We start from the raw sequence: 17,815 nt of genomic DNA on the forward strand, positions 1-17,815 counted from the left end.
GTGGTGAGGTTGGGACAACACCGCTGCTCTGGACGGGGATCCCGGGAGCGATGACGGGGAGCAGCCGAGATGTTTCTCTCCCCTCCGTGGGTAGGGGGTTTTTGGTGGTCCCGGGGCCCGGTGAGGTGTCGGGGAGGCAGGGTTGGCGAGGTGCAGGGTCGCGGGGGCAGCGCGGTGCCAGATGGCACGGTGGTACTCAATCAGCCAAGAAGGGATACAGAGTCTCCGGTAAAACAAACGACTGGATGGACGGGTCCCACAGCTGACTGCTGTGGTTACTCCCGGACGGTTGGTGGTGGCTGCCTTTCCCTGCACCTGTTGTGTATCTTCGGTCCCGATGGCTTCCCACCGGTAACCCGCTACCCAGCTTAGATAGGTGCCGGAGGAGCCCCTTTTGCCCGCAGTCTCTGGCCCTGGGAACTCTAGCTGTGGCGGTCGCTGTATTTCCCTTTCTCTGTTTGGACGGTTGCCTTCAATCGGGTCTTTGCTGCTAGGAAACCCCGGAGGTTCCAGTCGCTAACGGATTTGACCTGTTTAACGGCGACTCCAAGCCTGGTCGGGGTCCGCAGGCCCTGCCGGTTTGTGCTGGCTTCTCTTCGCTCCCCGGTTCGGTACCGGCGGGCCACCGCCCGTCCCCGGTCCTACGGTTCTGCGTCAATCGGCCTCTCCTGCAGACGGCCACCACCGTCTGCCAACCTTGCTCTCTGTGCCCGGGCCACGTACCCGGACACGGTCAGTCTGCTCCTCTACTATCACTGTCTAAACTCAGGCTCTTTCCTTTTCCTGCCTCCAGGACTGTGAACTCCTCAGTGGGTAAGGCCAACCGCCTGGCTCCACCCCACCTGCTGTGGACATCAGCCCCTGGAGGGAGGCAACAAGGATTTGTGTGTGGCTGATGTGCCTATCTCGGGGTGTGGGGTGTGTTGTTGCAGTACCTGTGACGACCTGGCTTGTCCAGGGCGCCACACGGATTCTCATGGAAATCATTGGACTGCACTTGGATGATAAACTCACAGAATGGAGAAGATGGAGGAATTATGTTCTTCATCATCTCCTAAAAGTCTGCTATGATTCATTCATGTCAGAATCGGATCACCATAAACTGACACTCGGATTAAACTCAGATCAGACTTGGATTAGAGTTTGATCCGTGTGTCATTAACATAATCAGTCTAATTCTCTCTCATGAGAGAATCAACGCTCATGTGACCCCGGCCTGAATAAAGGGTGCTTTATATGCTGCGACATCGCTAGCGATCTCTTTAGCGATGTGACACGCCAGATCGCAGAAACGATCTGGCGATATCGCACATAAGTCGGGTTTTTTTTAGCGCCGGTCGCATCTGCGATCTGGCGTGTCACATTGCTAACGAGATCGCTAGCGATGTTGCAGCATGTAAAGCACCCTTGAGTCTCTATTTTCAACCATAAGGCACAACTCACTGTGGTTCACAAGTTACCAAAACTTGGGGACATTTGTAGTTAATTATAGTCCCTCGAACTTGAAAGGGCTAGAAGGCAAAGGAGCTCACGTCTTAAATCTTTGTGTAGAAAATCTCTCCTGACTCTTCCATACACTTTTAACTCAGTGTGGCCAAGCATTCATGTACTTTCAAAGGGGAGATTGGAGTAAGCTGCCTCCAGAAATCTCTGGCAGCACCGTATCTCTTAGTAGGTGTGATGCCTCAGGGTTGTGGGGTACTCGGTTGCAGATATGGGGCTAATCTGCAGGTTAATAGCATTCTGAACCTGCCAGATGCCAGCACATTAAACTCCGCTGCTGGGATGAAAAGATCTTTAATCCTCCTGGCAGCATTCCGATTTCAGTCATGGAACAGCACCAGTTCTGTTACCACTCTGTGTATGGAGAGTAGAGTTGAGCGCGGTTCGTGGTTCGTGGTTCTCCAGTTCGCGGCTCGAGTGATTTTGGGGCATGTTCTAGATCGAACTAGAACTCGAGCTTTTTGCAAAAGCTCGGTAGTTCTAGAAACGTTCGAGAACGGTTCTAGCAGCCAAAAAACAGCTAAATCATAGCTTGGTTTCTGCTGTAATAGTGTAAGTCACTCTGTGAATCAAACTATTATCACATTTCAGTGTATAGTGTGCGTGAACAGCGCCTTCAGATCACTGCTGTTTCTATAATGGCGATCGCCATTTTTTTTTTTTTTTTTTTCTTGTCTTCCTTCCCTAAGCGCGCGCGTCTTGTGGGGCGGGCCAGCATGTCAGCCAATCCCAGACACACACACAGCTAAGTGGACTTTGAGCCAGAGAAGCAACGGCATGTGTGATAGGATCTGCATGTCACATGTCCCTGCATTATAAAACCGGACATTTTCTTCACGGACGCCATTATCTGCCTTCTGCGTCTTTGGTGTCAGACATCACTGTCGCAGCTCCGTCTTCCTGAGTCCTATAGCCGATACAGCTGTATGCGCTGCATACACAGCGTTAGACAGCATAGGGAGAGCACTTTATAGCAGTCCTTTTAAGGGCTCCAACCGGCAGGGTCAGAGAGCCATAGGTGACAGGTCCTGCAAACAGCAACAGCGTCTGTGTAGCCCAGGTCAGGGATTTCCTACCTGCATTTCACCATTAGGAGGGAATAGAAAGGCAGGCTTCCATTCCTCTACCCAGAGCACCACAATCCTGCCACTGTACCCTCTTGTCCTCTGCACACTCCAACTGATAACTAAGCCATTATACTAGCAAACACTCAGTGTACCTAGTGGCATCCTATACGTGGCTATTGGACTTTGCTATAGTCCCACTAGTGCAAAGACATTTGCAGAGCGCGTCTGCCTGCATTGCACACTACAACTCATTCTAACCAAGCCATTATACTAGCAAACACTCAGTGTACCTAGTGGCATCCTATACGTGGCTATTGGACTTTGCTATAGTCCCACTAGTGCAAAGACATTTGCAGAGCGCGTCTGCCTGCATTGCACACTACAACTCATTCTAACCAAGCCATTATACTAGCAAACACTCAGTGTACCTAGTGGCATCCTATACGTGGCTATTGGACTTTGCTATAGTCCCACTAGTGCAAAGACATTTGCAGAGCGCGTCTGCCTGCATTGCACACTCCAACTCATTAAAACCAAGCCATTATACTAGCAAACACTCAGTGTACCTAGTGGCATCCTATACGTGGCTATTGGACTTTGCTATAGTCCCACTAGTGCAAAGACATTTGCATAGCGCGTCTGCCGGCATTGCACACTCAAACTCATTTTAACTAAGCCATTATACTAGCAAACACTCAGTGTACCTAGTGGCATCCTATACGTGGCTATTGGACTTTGCTATAGTCCCACTAGTGCAAAGACATTAGCAGAGCACATCTGCCTGCATTGCACACTACAACTCATTCTAACCAAGCCATTATACTAGCAAACACTCAGTGTACCTAGTGGCATCCTATACGTGGCTATTGGACTTTGCTATAGTCCCACTAGTGCAAAGACATTTGCATAGCGCGTCTGCCTGCATTGCACACTCAAACTCATTTTAACTAAGCCATTATACTAGCAAACACTCAGTGTACCTAGTGGCATCCTATACGTGGCTATTGGACTTTGCTATAGTCCCACTAGTGCAAAGACATTAGCAGAGCACATCTGCCTGCATTGCACACTACAACTCATTCTAACCAAGCCATTATACTAGCAAACACTCAGTGTACCTAGTGGCATCCTATACGTGGCTATTGGACTTTGCTATAGTCCCACTAGTGCAAAGACATTTGCAGAGCGCGTCTGCCTGCATTGCACACTCCAACTCATTAAAACCAAGCCATTATACTAGCAAACACTCAGTGTACCTAGTGGCATCCTATACGTGGCTATTGGACTTTGCTATAGTCCCACTAGTGCAAAGACATTTGCATAGCGCGTCTGCCTGCATTGCACACTCAAACTCATTTTAACTAAGCCATTATACTAGCAAACACTCAGTGTACCTAGTGGCATCCTATACGTGGCTATTGGACTTTGCTATAGTCCCACTAGTGCAAAGATATTAGCAGAGCACATCTGCCTGCATTGCACACTCCAACTTTTTTAAACTAAGCAATTTTACTAGCAAACACTCAGTGTACCTAGTGGCATCCTAAACGTGGCTATTGGACTTTGCTATAGTCCCACTAGTGCAAAGACATTTGCAGAGCACGTCTGCCTGCATTGCACACTACAACTCATTGTTACTAAGCCATTATACTAGCAAACACTCAGTGTACCTAGTTGTATCCTAAACGTGGCTATTGTACTTTTGTCTATTCACAGTATTGGAACGATATTTGCAGCACGTCTGCCTGCATTGCACACTCTAACTTTTTTAAACTCAGCCATTTATACTAGCAAACACTCACTGTACCTAGTTGTATCCTAAACGTGGCTATTGTACTTTTGTCTATTCACAGTATTGGAACGTTATTTGCAGCACGTCTGCCTGCATTGCACACTCTAACTTTTTTAAACTCAGCCATTATACTAGCAAACACTCACTGTACCTAGTTGTATCCTAAACGTGGCTATTGTACTTTTGTCAATTCACAGTATTGGAACGTTATTTGCAGCACGTCTGCCTGCATTGCACACTCAAACTTTTTTAAACTCAGCCATTTATAGTAGCAAACACTCAGTGTACCTAGTTGTATCCTAAACGTGGCTATTGTACTTTTGTCAATTCACAGTATTGGAACGTTATTTGCAGCACGTCTGCCTGCATTGCACACTCAAACTTTTTTAAACTCAGCCATTTATAGTAGCAAACACTCAGTGTACCTAGTTGTATCCTAAACGTGGCTATTGTACTTTTGTCTATTCACAGTATTGGAACGTTATTTGCAGCACGTCTGCCTGCATTGCACACTCAAACTTTTTTAAACTCAGCCATTATACTAGCAAACACTCACTGTACCTAGTTGTATCCTAAACGTGGCTATTGTACTTTTGTCAATTCACAGTATTGGAACGTTATTTGCAGCACGTCTGCCTGCATTGCACACTCAAACTTTTTTAAACTCAGCCATTATACTAGCAAACACTCACTGTACCTAGTTGTATCCTAAACGTGGCTATTGTACTTTTGTCAATTCACAGTATTGGAACGTTATTTGCAGCACGTCTGCCTGCATTGCACACTCAAACTTTTTTAAACTCAGCCATTATACTAGCAAACACTCACTGTACCTAGTTGTATCCTAAACGTGGCTATTGTACTTTTGTCAATTCACAGTATTGGAACGTTATTTGCAGCACGTCTGCCTGCATTGCACACTCAAACTTTTTTAAACTCAGCCATTTATAGTAGCAAACACTCAGTGTACCTAGTTGTATCCTAAACGTGGCTATTGTACTTTTGTCTATTCACAGTATTGGAACGTTATTTGCAGCACGTCTGCCTGCATTGCACACTCAAACTTTTTTAAACTCAGCCATTATACTAGCAAACACTCACTGTACCTAGTTGTATCCTAAACGTGGCTATTGTACTTTTGTCTATTCACACTACTGCAAATCTATGTGCAGCACCTCTGCATGACAACCTCGTGCTCTGTTTTTAATAAGCTATAATGATAGCACAAAATACTGCCATTTTGTGGCATCATAGAACTGGCTGTTGTATTCCATTAGTGCCCCACTGGTGACAAGCTATTTCTAGCACCTCTACATCACACCCTCATGCACATTTAGCTACGCTAATGTTATAGCAAACTCATGGAATTCATTGCTGCATTTCATAATTCGGAGGGATAGAAAGTCAGGCTTCCTTTAGCTTTTCCTTCTGTTCATAGACAGCATCTCCAAGACAAATTTCCCCTCCACGTCTAAGTGTGGAGAGGCAGCTAGTGCGCATGCGTGTGCCGATGTACCCCAGCTGCAGCATAATTACAGTGTTTCGCCTAGTGAGTATGCTCAGCCTGACTGTGCCATTCCTGACGCTAAGTCTTCATTTCGGGATACAGCGCATGCTCCCACACTAAGTGTGAAAAGCCTCTTTGCACAGGTGCTTGCATTCTGTGCCGGGTCTAAGTCCTGTTTTGTGCCTAGACACCATGCTAAAGCTGATAGTCTTTTTTCAGAGACTGTATTTCATGCTACTGAGCATGCTCAGGCACTTCCTGCATCAGAGACTAGGTCCGGTAATGAACTCTTTGGCCCTGGCCCTGATGTGGGGGTCCCATATAGACCACAGGGCATCAGGTGTCCTCCCAAATGGCTTGCAGAGGCCCACACCTATGACTTGTCACCGCATTATTGATGGTCAGACGATGACTGGTGAGGTGTTTGGGTCATGGCAGCCATGAGGTCATCATTGAAGTTGCGTTTCCAAATAGGACGCTAGTTATGCCACTCATGACGTGTCACTCTGCTTTTGTCTCCAGGAGGTGCATTGTGGTTCACCCTGGTTTGGGGCGGACCCAGGTTATAAAAGGGGCTGGAGCCAACAAGGAGGTGCGCAGTCTTCTATTATGCTCCGAAAGAGCACACCTCCATGTGTTGAACCCATTGCGGCTTTAGGCCAGAGGTAGGCAGGGATAGGGTGGTGGATGCAGGCCACCACCACAGTTGGTAACGCAGAACGGTTAAGACCAGCTCCTGTCCTAACAGTCCTGCTTGTGCAGCCCAGTGGCATTAACAGGCCTGCTGCTGCTGATGCGCCTGCTGTCCACAGGTGTGGCCCCTACGCACACGGTCAGCGTACTCAATGGCCCCTGTGTTGTTAACAGGGAGTTCCTGGGCTGGGTGGGCATGTGGACCCTGTGACGCTAACAGGGCTCACAGTCTCCAGATCCGAATGGCGTCTAACTCGGTTCAGGCTACTATTAGTTTCATAGCCACACAGCTCTGTATCCTCCACCAAACCTTCAAGTTGCCAACCTCTCCTTTTCCAACTGGGAGCACGGTGGACACTGACTGCTGAAGGTGATATATACCTTTCTCTTTCTTTTCTTATTAATTTTTGTTATATAGCGGTCACAGATTATATACCACTTTATCCAAATCTGCCAGTCCCACTGTAACAGATGTTGTTTCTTCAGCAAATGTTACAGTTGTTTAACCACCAAATCCACGGACCAAAATTTTTTTCCCCTTTCCAACACACCTGTTCCCCTTTCCAACAGCATCTGTCCTTTTTCAACTCATTTTGGGATATGACCAAAAGTGCAACTGTGCAGGGACACCGTACTCAACGCCATCTCAGCACAGCAGCCATCCCTCGGTCCCTCCGATGTGGACAAGTAAAAGACCATTTCCTCCTATCCATGACAAAGTGTTGAGATTCACTCTGTGCAGCACTGGTGTTTAGTGGAAAAGTAGATCTAAGATTGCGTACCACATTCTGCAGATACTCCTGTATACGTGCGTCTATTTCTATGGCAGGAATTAGTTCGCCAAATTTTGTCTTGTACCGGGGATCTAACAGTGTGGCAACCCAGTATTCAGGATTACTTCAAATTCATACAATCCGAGGGTCATGTAGGTAGTGCAGCAAGAAGGCGCTCATGTGTCTTGTGCATCCAGGAGGACCAAGTCCTTGGTGTGTTGGTGGCAGAGAGGTGAGAATCGTGCATCCTTCCTCTGCCCTCTACCCACAACCTCGCACAACCGAAATGTGAGCAAGCTCTCACTCATCTGCTGAGTCTTCCATGCCCATCGCCAGTTCGTCCTCCATTTCTTCATGGGCTCCTGCACTTTCATCAACACTTTTTGCTGATACTATGCGCCCTTGTTAATCCCTCTCCCTCACCATGACTGCCGCATAGGTGCCGCTGACCATCTGGACCTCGTAGATCTTGTTATCCCTTCCGCATATGACTCCTCCTGTACTTCCTCCCCTTCCTCTTGTCCCAACACCTGACTCCGAATAATAATTACAGTGTGCTCCATCATGTAGATGACCAGAATTGTCACGCTGAGAATGACATTGCCAGTGCTAAACATCTTCGTCGACATTTCAAAACTGTGTAGCAGGGTGCATAGGTCCTTGATCTGACACCACTCCAGCAGCGTGATCTGCACCACCTCTGGATCAACTTATCCCAGGCTATATGTCTTACCGTATTTCAGCAGGGCTCTGCGGTGCTGCCACACACGCTGCAACATGTGCAGATTCCAATTCCTGCGTGTCGGAACATCGCATTTCCGGCGTTTAACTGCCAGACCCTAAGACTTCCGGAGTGATGAAAGTTGTTGAGCTGCTGTGTGCGCACGATGGAAGTGAGCACATAGCGAGCGTGCCCGCTGCACAAGGCCATGTAGGCCGTGATGGTGTTTTAAAAATTGCTGGAGAATTCGGATCAACACGTGAGCCATAAAAGGCACGTGTGTCACATTGCCCTGAGGATGGCCCGCAGCCAGGTTTGCATCATTGCCGCACACGCCTGTTAAGTCACCAACGGAGTCCGCTCCGTCAATTTGTACTCCGGTCGCCAGGTGACAACGTGTTCCTTTCATGAATAGTGCTGATGATGGGAGAGTAGTCGATGCCAGCGGCGCAGGTGGACGCAGGTTATGCTCACCCACTGGGCTGCATTACCTTGACAGATGCAGAATCTCTGGCTGAATGTAGCTGGTGGGTATCTCACAGATGAAATACCATCATTCAGCTACAACCAATGGGAAGACACCACACCCTTTTTTATGCCCATCCTGTCTGCAGACCACTGCCAGACATAGCTATGAACCTCTGGTTAATTTTACCCCCAGTTCAGTTTTATGATTTTGTGTGCTTGTTACCTGACTACTTTTCCTGCTTGCTGTTTATGTACCTTGTTGGCCGATACGCATTTCACCTCTGCTTGTTTTCTGATTAAGTCCTGGCCGTCCCATTCTGTTCCTGTTCCTCAATTAATGTTTTGACCCTGCCTGACTACTATTCTCTGTAATAGCGGTGTGACTCACATTTCCCATACATTTCAAAGTAAAACTTTGACCGCCTGATGGCATTGAGCTCTGCTGCCAGCATAGTAAGGAGGTGTGTGGTAGTCCTTGTGCGCAGTTGCAAGGAAGGGTGGCCTGACCACACAGGGTTTGCGCAAAGGTAGAGGACCCACACGAGGTTGAAGAGGCAGAAGCAGTGTATTAACTTCTACATACAGAACAAGGATTGAAACAACTCGTGGGGACGGCAAGACTTGTACAGCAGACCCTTCTCCATCTCTCACCATAGTTTGCCAGTGCCCAGTCAGTGACATGTAATGACCCTGTCTATGCTTACTGGTCCAAGTATCTGTGTTGAAATGCACCCTGTCGCACACAGATTTTCTCAAGGAAGTGGTGATGTTGTGTGCGACATGCCGGTGTAGCGCGGGCATGCTTTTCTTGGAGAAGCAGTGGTGATTGGGCATCTGGTACTGGGGCACAGCGACAGACATAAGGTCTGTAAAATCCTGTGTGTCCACTAGGCGGAAAGGCAGCATTTCTGTAGTCAACAGCTTACAGAGGGATAGAGTCAACCTCTTCGCTTTGTCATGGGTCGCAGGAAGTGGCCTTTTATTTGACCACATCTGAGGGACAGAGATCTGGCTGCTGTGTGTAGACGGTGTTGAGTCGGGTGTCCCTGGAAAAATGCAGCTTTGTGAGGAAAGTGCAGGCGGAGACATGATGTTGCCTTCATCCAAAGTTGGTGCTATCGATGTCTGAGAGAGCTGTACACACTCACTTGTTTCCCCTTCCAAACCAACTGACGACCTACCAAGCAAACTGCCTGTTGCGGTTACAGTGGTGGAAGTTGTGGGTGGAAAAACAGGTGTGACAGCTGTCCCCACAGTCCTAGAAGATGACGAGCGCGCGGATGCACTGGAAGGGGCAGGCGGTGGATGGTTCGCTCCGCTAGGCCGCATTGCAGCACGGTGAGCTTCCCATCGGGCCATATGATATTTATTCATGTGACGATTCATGGAAGAAGTTGTCAAACTGCTGAGGTTTTGACCTCTACTAAGAGAACCATGACAAATTTTACAGATCACATAATTTGGGCGATCTTTTTCTATGTCAAAAAAGGACCTGGCTAGGCAAGGCTTAGAGGCCATGCGACCTGTTGATCCACCCCGAATAATGCTCAGAGGCAGAGTGGTGGCTGAGGATGCAGTTGTAGACGTGCTACCAGTGCTCCGACTGTGTCCAGGAAGGCGCCAGGTTACTTCGACGTCGGTTGCATCCTCCTCCACCGCCTCTGTTGACCTCCTCGAGTGTCTGACTGTGGGTTGACAGTAGGTGTGATCTAGAACTTAATCATCAATTGTTGTGTTTGCACTCCCCTACCCCTCAGACCGAGTTTCTTCTTGCCCTGACCGAATATTTAAGTTGTCATCCCAATCGGGTATCTGCGTCTCATCTTCATCAGTATGTTCCTCATTGCCTATAACCACAGTTGTTGGAAAGGCAGCATTTTGGTAGCCAACAGTTTGCATATGATGAAAGTCAACCTCCAAGCCATTTCATGCCCTTCTAAAAGCATGTAAAACACAGCGAGGGGACTCCAACCACAGTCTCCCTCGTTGCCACTAACTGGGCCACACACACCCCACTTGACTGGCATCGGTTGAGCCCCCTTTTGAAAAAGAAAAAGATGCTTTGCATGAAGCACTCTCAAAAATACGCGTGCCTTTCCCGTCCCCTGGCTGACCCAGGGGAAGAAAAGTCCTCTGAGAGCCATGACTTGTTCATCTTGGTTCTTTTAGAGACACAGCGAGGGGACTCCAACCACAGTCTCCCTCGTTGCCACTAACTGGGCCACACACACCCCACTTGACTGGCATCGGTTGACCCCCCCTTTTGACAAAGAAAAAGATGCTTTGCATGAAGCACTCTCAAAAATACGCGTGCCTTTCCCGTCCCCTGGCTGACCCAGGGGAAGAAAAGTCCTCTGAGAGCCATGACTTGTTCATCTTGGTTCTTTTAGAGACACAGCGAGGGGACTCCAACCACAGTCTCCCTCGTTGCCACTAACTGGGCCACACACACCCCACTTGACTGGCATCGGTTGAGCCCCCTTTTGAAAAAGAAAAAGATGCTTTGCATGAAGCACTCTCAAAAATACGCGTGCCTTTCCCGTCCCCTGGCTGACCCAGGGGAAGAAAAGTCCTCTGAGAGCCATGACTTGTTCATCTTGGTTCTTTTAGAGACACAGCGAGGGGACTCCAACCACAGTCTCCCTCGTTGCCACTAACTGGGCCACACACACCCCACTTGACTGGCATCGGTTGACCCCCCCTTTTGACAAAGAAAAAGATGCTTTGCATGAAGCACTCTCAAAAATACGCGTGCCTTTCCCGTCCCCTGGCTGACCCAGGGGAAGAAAAGTCCTCTGAGAGCCATGACTTGTTCATCTTGGTTCTTTTAGAGACACAGCGAGGGGACTCCAACCACAGTCTCCCTCGTTGCCACTAACTGGGCCACACACACCCCACTTGACTGGCATCGGTTGACCCCCCCTTTTGACAAAGAAAAAGATGCTTTGCATGAAGCACTCTCAAAAATACGCGTGCCTTTCCCGTCCCCTGGCTGACCCAGGGGAAGAAAAGTCCTCTGAGAGCCATGACTTGTTCATCTTGGTTCTTTTAGAGACACAGCGAGGGGACTCCAACCACAGTCTCCCTCGTTGCCACTAACTGGGCCACACACACCCCACTTGACTGGCATCGGTTGACCCCCCCTTTTGACAAAGAAAAAGATGCTTTGCATGAAGCACTCTCAAAAATACGCGTGCCTTTCCCGTCCCCTGGCTGACCCAGGGGAAGAAAAGTCCTCTGAGAGCCATGACTTGTTCATCTTGGTTCTTTTAGAGACACAGCGAGGGGACTCCAACCACAGTCTCCCTCGTTGCCACTAACTGGGCCACACACACCCCACTTGACTGGCATCGGTTGAGCCCCCTTTTGAAAAAGAAAAAGATGCTTTGCATGAAGCACTCTCAAAAATACGCGTGCCTTTCCCGTCCCCTGGCTGACCCAGGGGAAGAAAAGTCCTCTGAGAGCCATGACTTGTTCATCTTGGTTCTTTTAGAGACACAGCGAGGGGACTCCAACCACAGTCTCCCTCGTTGCCACTAACTGGGCCACACACACCCCACTTGACTGGCATCGGTTGAGCCCCCTTTTGAAAAAGAAAAAGATGCTTTGCATGAAGCACTCTCAAAAATACGCGTGCCTTTCCCGTCCCCTGGCTGACCCAGGGGAAGAAAAGTCCTCTGAGAGCCATGACTTGTTCATCTTGGTTCTTTTAGAGACACAGCGAGGGGACTCCAACCACAGTCTCCCTCGTTGCCACTAACTGGGCCACACACACCCCACTTGACTGGCATCGGTTGACCCCCCCTTTTGACAAAGAAAAAGATGCTTTGCATGAAGCACTCTCAAAAATACGCGTGCCTTTCCCGTCCCCTGGCTGACCCAGGGGAAGAAAAGTCCTCTGAGAGCCATGACTTGTTCATCTTGGTTCTTTTAGAGACACAGCGAGGGGACTCCAACCACAGTCTCCCTCGTTGCCACTAACTGGGCCACACACACCCCACTTGACTGGCATCGGTTGAGCCCCCTTTTGAAAAAGAAAAAGATGCTTTGCATGAAGCACTCTCAAAAATATGCGTGCCTTTCCCGTCCCCTGGCTGACCCAGGGGAAGAAAAGTCCTCTGAGAGCCATGACTTGTTCATCTTGGTTCTTTTAGAGACACAGCGAGGGGACTCCAACCACAGTCTCCCTCGTTGCCACTAACTGGGCCACACACACCCCACTTGACTGGCATCGGTTGAGCCCCCCTTTTGACAAAGAAAAAGATGCTTTGCATGAAGCACTCTCAAAAATACGCGTGCCTTTCGCCTCCCCTGGCTGACCCAGGGGAAGAAAAGTCCTCTGAGAGCCAGGTCCACATTGTCAGTGGACAGACACGTGTGCTTATCTGCCAGCAGACCCCCAGCAGCACTGAAGACAGGTTCCGAGAGAACGCTGGCTGCAGGACACGACAAGATCCTCAAGGCGTACGTGGCGAGCTCAGGCAATTTATCCAGATTGGAAGCCTAAAATGAGCAGGGCTCAAGTTGCACAATAATGGAATCGATGTTTCTTTGCATATACTCATATATCTGTGTGTCTCCCTCTTTTTCCTTGTCCAGCTGTTTTGTTTTCACATGAGTATATGTCCTTGTCACTTTCCCATGTGTTTGTGTTATGTTGTGAGTTGTTTGTCACCTTTTGGACACCTTTCAGGGTGTTTTCTAGGTGTTTTACTGTGTTTGTGATTGCCTGCCATTGTTTCCTATGGGCTCGAGTTCGGTTCGTCGAACGTTCGACGAGCCGAACTCGAGCCAGACCCCCCGTTCGGCGAACCGCCTCGAGCCGAACCGGGACCGGTTCGCTCATCTCTAATGGAGAGCGGTGGATGTAAACCTGACAGCTTGTTCTAATGCTGAGCGGCTGACAGTCAGGCCCGTTTCACACGTCAGTGAAAAACACAGACGTTCACTGGTAAAACACGCACATGTCCCTGCGTGTGCCGTGAATCACGGCACACGTGGGTTGTCTAAGTGCAATCCGGGCTCCGTTCTCTGTGGCCCGTGATTGCACTTAGAGATTAACTCACCTGCGCCGGCTCCCGCTCTCCATGGTCCTGATCGCTCCCGCGGTGCAGCATCCGGCCGGTGCTGACCCCCGCAGCAGCTGCTTCCGGGTCGGCTGTGTCGTGCATCATGAATATGCGCGACAGTAATCAGCCGGCTCAGAAGCAGCAGGGAGAACGGGTTGCAGAGAGCGCGGCTGAAGCCGGGTGAGTTAAAATGTTTTTTATTTTAGAAGCACGTTTTTTTCTGGCACGTGTTTCACAGACCACACCACTGCGTGGTCCGTGGGACATCAGTGATGCCAGAAAAAAATGGACATGTCTCCGTGCAGCAATCATGCACACGCGGGTACGCCGCACGGAGACACGTGCAGTGAAAAATCACTGATGTGTGAGCAGACCCATTCATTATAATGGGTCTGCGTATGTCAGGGATTCTGGTACGTTTAAAAAAAAAGCACAAACGTACCGGAATCACTGACGTGTGAAAGGGGCCATAGTGCAGGGGACGCAGCTGTAGCCGCTCCATACACAGAGCGGTAACTGAAGCCGCACTGGCGCCGCCCCATTGCTGAAACTGGAACACTGTTGGGAGGATTAAAGATCTTTTCCTTCCGGCAACGTGGTTTAGGCTACGTCCGCACGTCTGCTTTCTGGCTTAACAACTAAACTGCAGTTTTGAGAACTGTAAACACTGCGTTTGACAAAAAAAAAAAGTATCTAAAACGCATGCATTTTGGATGCATTTTGAATGCGTTTTGAATGCATTTTGGATGCTTTTTTGACAGTGCGGTCCCACTCGGTTCTGCTACATCCCTGTTCTGGCACAGCAGCACCATAGCTAACATCAGACAGAGACAGAGCCACCCGATGAGAATGGACCTCTCACATAAGTGCCAGGACACAGGCAGTAGTGTGGGGCCCACAGCTGTCAGAGGTGGTTCACCCAAGTTCATTCTCACCGCGCAGCTCTGTTGGTGTCGCGGTCTGAAGTGACATGCTGCTTTTTTTTAGGCAACGATTTTGACAAATATTTGACAAACAAAACGCTGCCTAAAAAAAGCAACGTGCGGATGTAATTTACTGACTTCTCAGACTTTGCTGGGGAAGCAAAACGCATGCATTTTATCAATGACACAGTGCAGTTTTAAATGCAGCCAAAACTCAGGAAAAAAAGCACATGTGCGGACATGGCCTTAATGTGCAGGCGTTGGGCAGGTTCCGAATGCTATTAACCTGCAGATTAAGCCCATATCTGCAAGTTAATAGCATTTTTCCACGTGACAGGTTCCCTTTAAGTTTGATATTCTTCTGATTTCCTGATTAGTAGTCATGACTGTGACATTGCAGTTTTGATAAAGTATTACAATGTTTAAACAAATGTTTTCATTAAAGTTAAAAATGCAGAACAATGTGTAATAGAAAACTCATTATTTTCAGACAAGTACAAAATGTACTTTATATCAGAAATCAAGCATGTCATTTGCCATTTGGTTATTCAGCTGATTGCTTTACTGCAAGATAAAATAGTCAAAGATAAAATACTATTTATGCATAACAAATAGAAATAATTCTATAAAAAGTTCCATAAAAACCCTCTCACATAGCATAAAGTTATTACATTACTATCCAGGTTAACTATTCACTCCAATAACTATTATTATTATTATTATTATTATTTATTAATAATAATAATAATAATAATAATAATAATAATAATAATAATAATAATAATAATAATGCTAGTATCCAATTCACCCATTTTTAAATACATTACTACATAACAGAATAACAGCAGAATGGAAGTGGAGAATTCTAAGAACATTTTACCCAGAATATTTTTTTTTTTCAAGTATAAATCCCAATTAGTGACGTATGCCCTGTGCGCACTGCATCAGAACCCTTAGCGCTTTATAATTATGTCAAATTGATATTTAGGGCTTGAGTCACTTATAGTTTGTCATTCCTTTTCATAAAGGTAATAATAGCATTAATTGTTCCTTACTATTCATTAGGTCACAGCAAAAAAAAAAAATAAATAAATAAAAAAAAGTATACCGTACATACTGCATGGAATAGATGTGCCACCATATAGCTCTTCAGTGGCATACACTATGTTGGGGCCTTCTGTTGGTGATGTACCTGGATATTTTTATACTGGCACTAGCTGTAGTACTTGGCATTGCCAGTATAGTAAGTAAGTGTCTTTCTGTCTCTCTCTCACTCTCCTTCTCTCCCACTCTCTTTCTCTATGTCCCTCTCTGTCTCCCTCTCTGTCTGCCTCTCTGTCTGTCTATGTCTGTCTCTGTCTGTTTGTCTCTGTCTCTCTCTGCCTGTCTCTCCCTGTTCGTCTCTGTCTCTGTCTGTCTCTCGATATGTCTCAGTCTCTCTGTCTCTGTCTGTCTGTGTCTTTCTGTCTGTGTCTCTTTGTCTCTCTATCCAACTCTCCACCAAAATCATGTTACCTCACACATAAGCTTCTTATACTAAGAACGTCCTTTTTTCGTATAACAACCAATCACAGCTCCTAATAATGTCCTGTAGCTCCCAGCTCCATTGACTTTAATGTAAGCAGGTTTTTTTTGTCAAATAACTGTAAAGCGCGGGGTTAAATTTTCCCTCAAAACATAGTCTATGACGTTCCCTGAGCCACATGAGGTGTCTGTGCAAAATTTCGTGATTGTAAATACGACGGTGCGGATTCCTTTAGCGGACATACATATATACATACATACACACATAGATACACTCAGCTTTATATCTAATATATAAAGCTGAGTGTATGTGTGTATGTATGTGTGTATGTGTGTATGTCCGCGAAAGGAATCCGCACCGTCGCATTTTCAATCACGAAATATTGCACAGACACCTCATGTGACTCAGGGAACATCATAGACTATGTTTTGCCAGGAAAATTTAACCCCGCGCTTTAGTTACTCTCCAAAAAACTGCCTCTATTAAAGTCAATGGAGCTGCGAGCTAACGTTTATTAATAGCAACTGTGATTGGTTGCTATAGGAACAAAGAACATTCATAGTATAAGAAGCTCATGTGTGAGGTAATAAGATGTCGGTAGTGAGACGGATAGAGACAGAACGAGACAGAGACAGAGACAGAGTAAGAGACAGACAGACATACTCATAGAGTAAGAGGCAGACAGGGAAAGAGACCGAGAGAGAGCCAGAGACAGACAGACACAGAGACAATGAAAGAGACAGGGAGAGGCAGACAGTGAAATAGACAGAGGCAGACAGATACAGACAGGGAAAGAGACAGACATAGAAAGAGACAGACAGACAGGGAAAGAGACAGACAGGGAAAGAGATAGGGAAAGAGACAGACTGGGAAAGAGAAAGACTGGGAAAGAGAAAGACTGGGAAAGAGAAAGACTGGGAAAGAGAAAGACTGGGAAAGAGACAGACTGGGAAAGGGACAGACTGGGAAAGAGACTGACAGATACAGAGATAGAGAGAGACTGATACAGAGAGATAGACACAGAGAGACAGACAGACATGGATAGAAACAGAGACACACATGGATAGAGACAGACACATAGACAGACAGGGAAAGAGACACACAGAGACAGACACACAGAGACAGGAACACAGAGACAGGCAGAAAGAGACAGACAGACAAAGGGACAGACACACAGAGACAGACACACAGAAAGGGACAGACAAAAAGAGAAACAGATAGAGAGACAATTACTATCCTAGGCAACGCCGGGTACTACAGCTAGTATTAGATAAAGGATCCAATCACCCATCTAACAGGCACTTTGTCAGTGCATCCGGTGATGACCAGCATGTTTACATGGGCCAATAATCATGAGTGAGCGTTCATACTAATGATTGTTCCACGATTACAGACCCGTCTACATAGATCATTAGAATAAAAGCTAGAAAGTAATACCAAATACCCAACACATGCCGTTCCACACCGGTCATCTGGGCAGGGCTGCGGCATTGAGCAATCACTGCTGAACTCAAAGCACTGTTTCTCGATTGACATACTGCGCTCAGCGCATTAACTCTTTAGTTGGGATATTGATCAAGAAACAGGGGACATGATCACAGCCCTAACACTAAAGGCTACTTTACACACTGCGATATCGGTCCCGATATCGCTAGTGTGGGTACCCGCCCCCATCTGTTGCGCGACACGGGCATATCGCTGCCCGTGCCGCACAACATCGCCCAGAGCCGTCACACATACTTACCTGTCCGGCGACGTCGCTGTGACGGGCGAA

The 17,815-nt window shown here is 47.4% G+C and overlaps 1 protein-coding gene across 1 annotated transcript in view; it reads left to right on the forward strand.

Annotated features, from left to right (window-relative positions):
• Nucleotides 1-17,815, forward strand: part of LOC142284519 (myeloperoxidase-like) — a 65,178-nt gene that overhangs the window by 17,985 nt on the left and 29,378 nt on the right. The gene's annotated exons all lie outside the window — the stretch shown is intronic.

The sequence above is a fragment of the Anomaloglossus baeobatrachus genome, chromosome 2 (assembly GCF_048569485.1).
Source record: "Anomaloglossus baeobatrachus isolate aAnoBae1 chromosome 2, aAnoBae1.hap1, whole genome shotgun sequence".
NCBI classification, from domain to species: Eukaryota; Metazoa; Chordata; class Amphibia; order Anura; family Aromobatidae; genus Anomaloglossus; species Anomaloglossus baeobatrachus.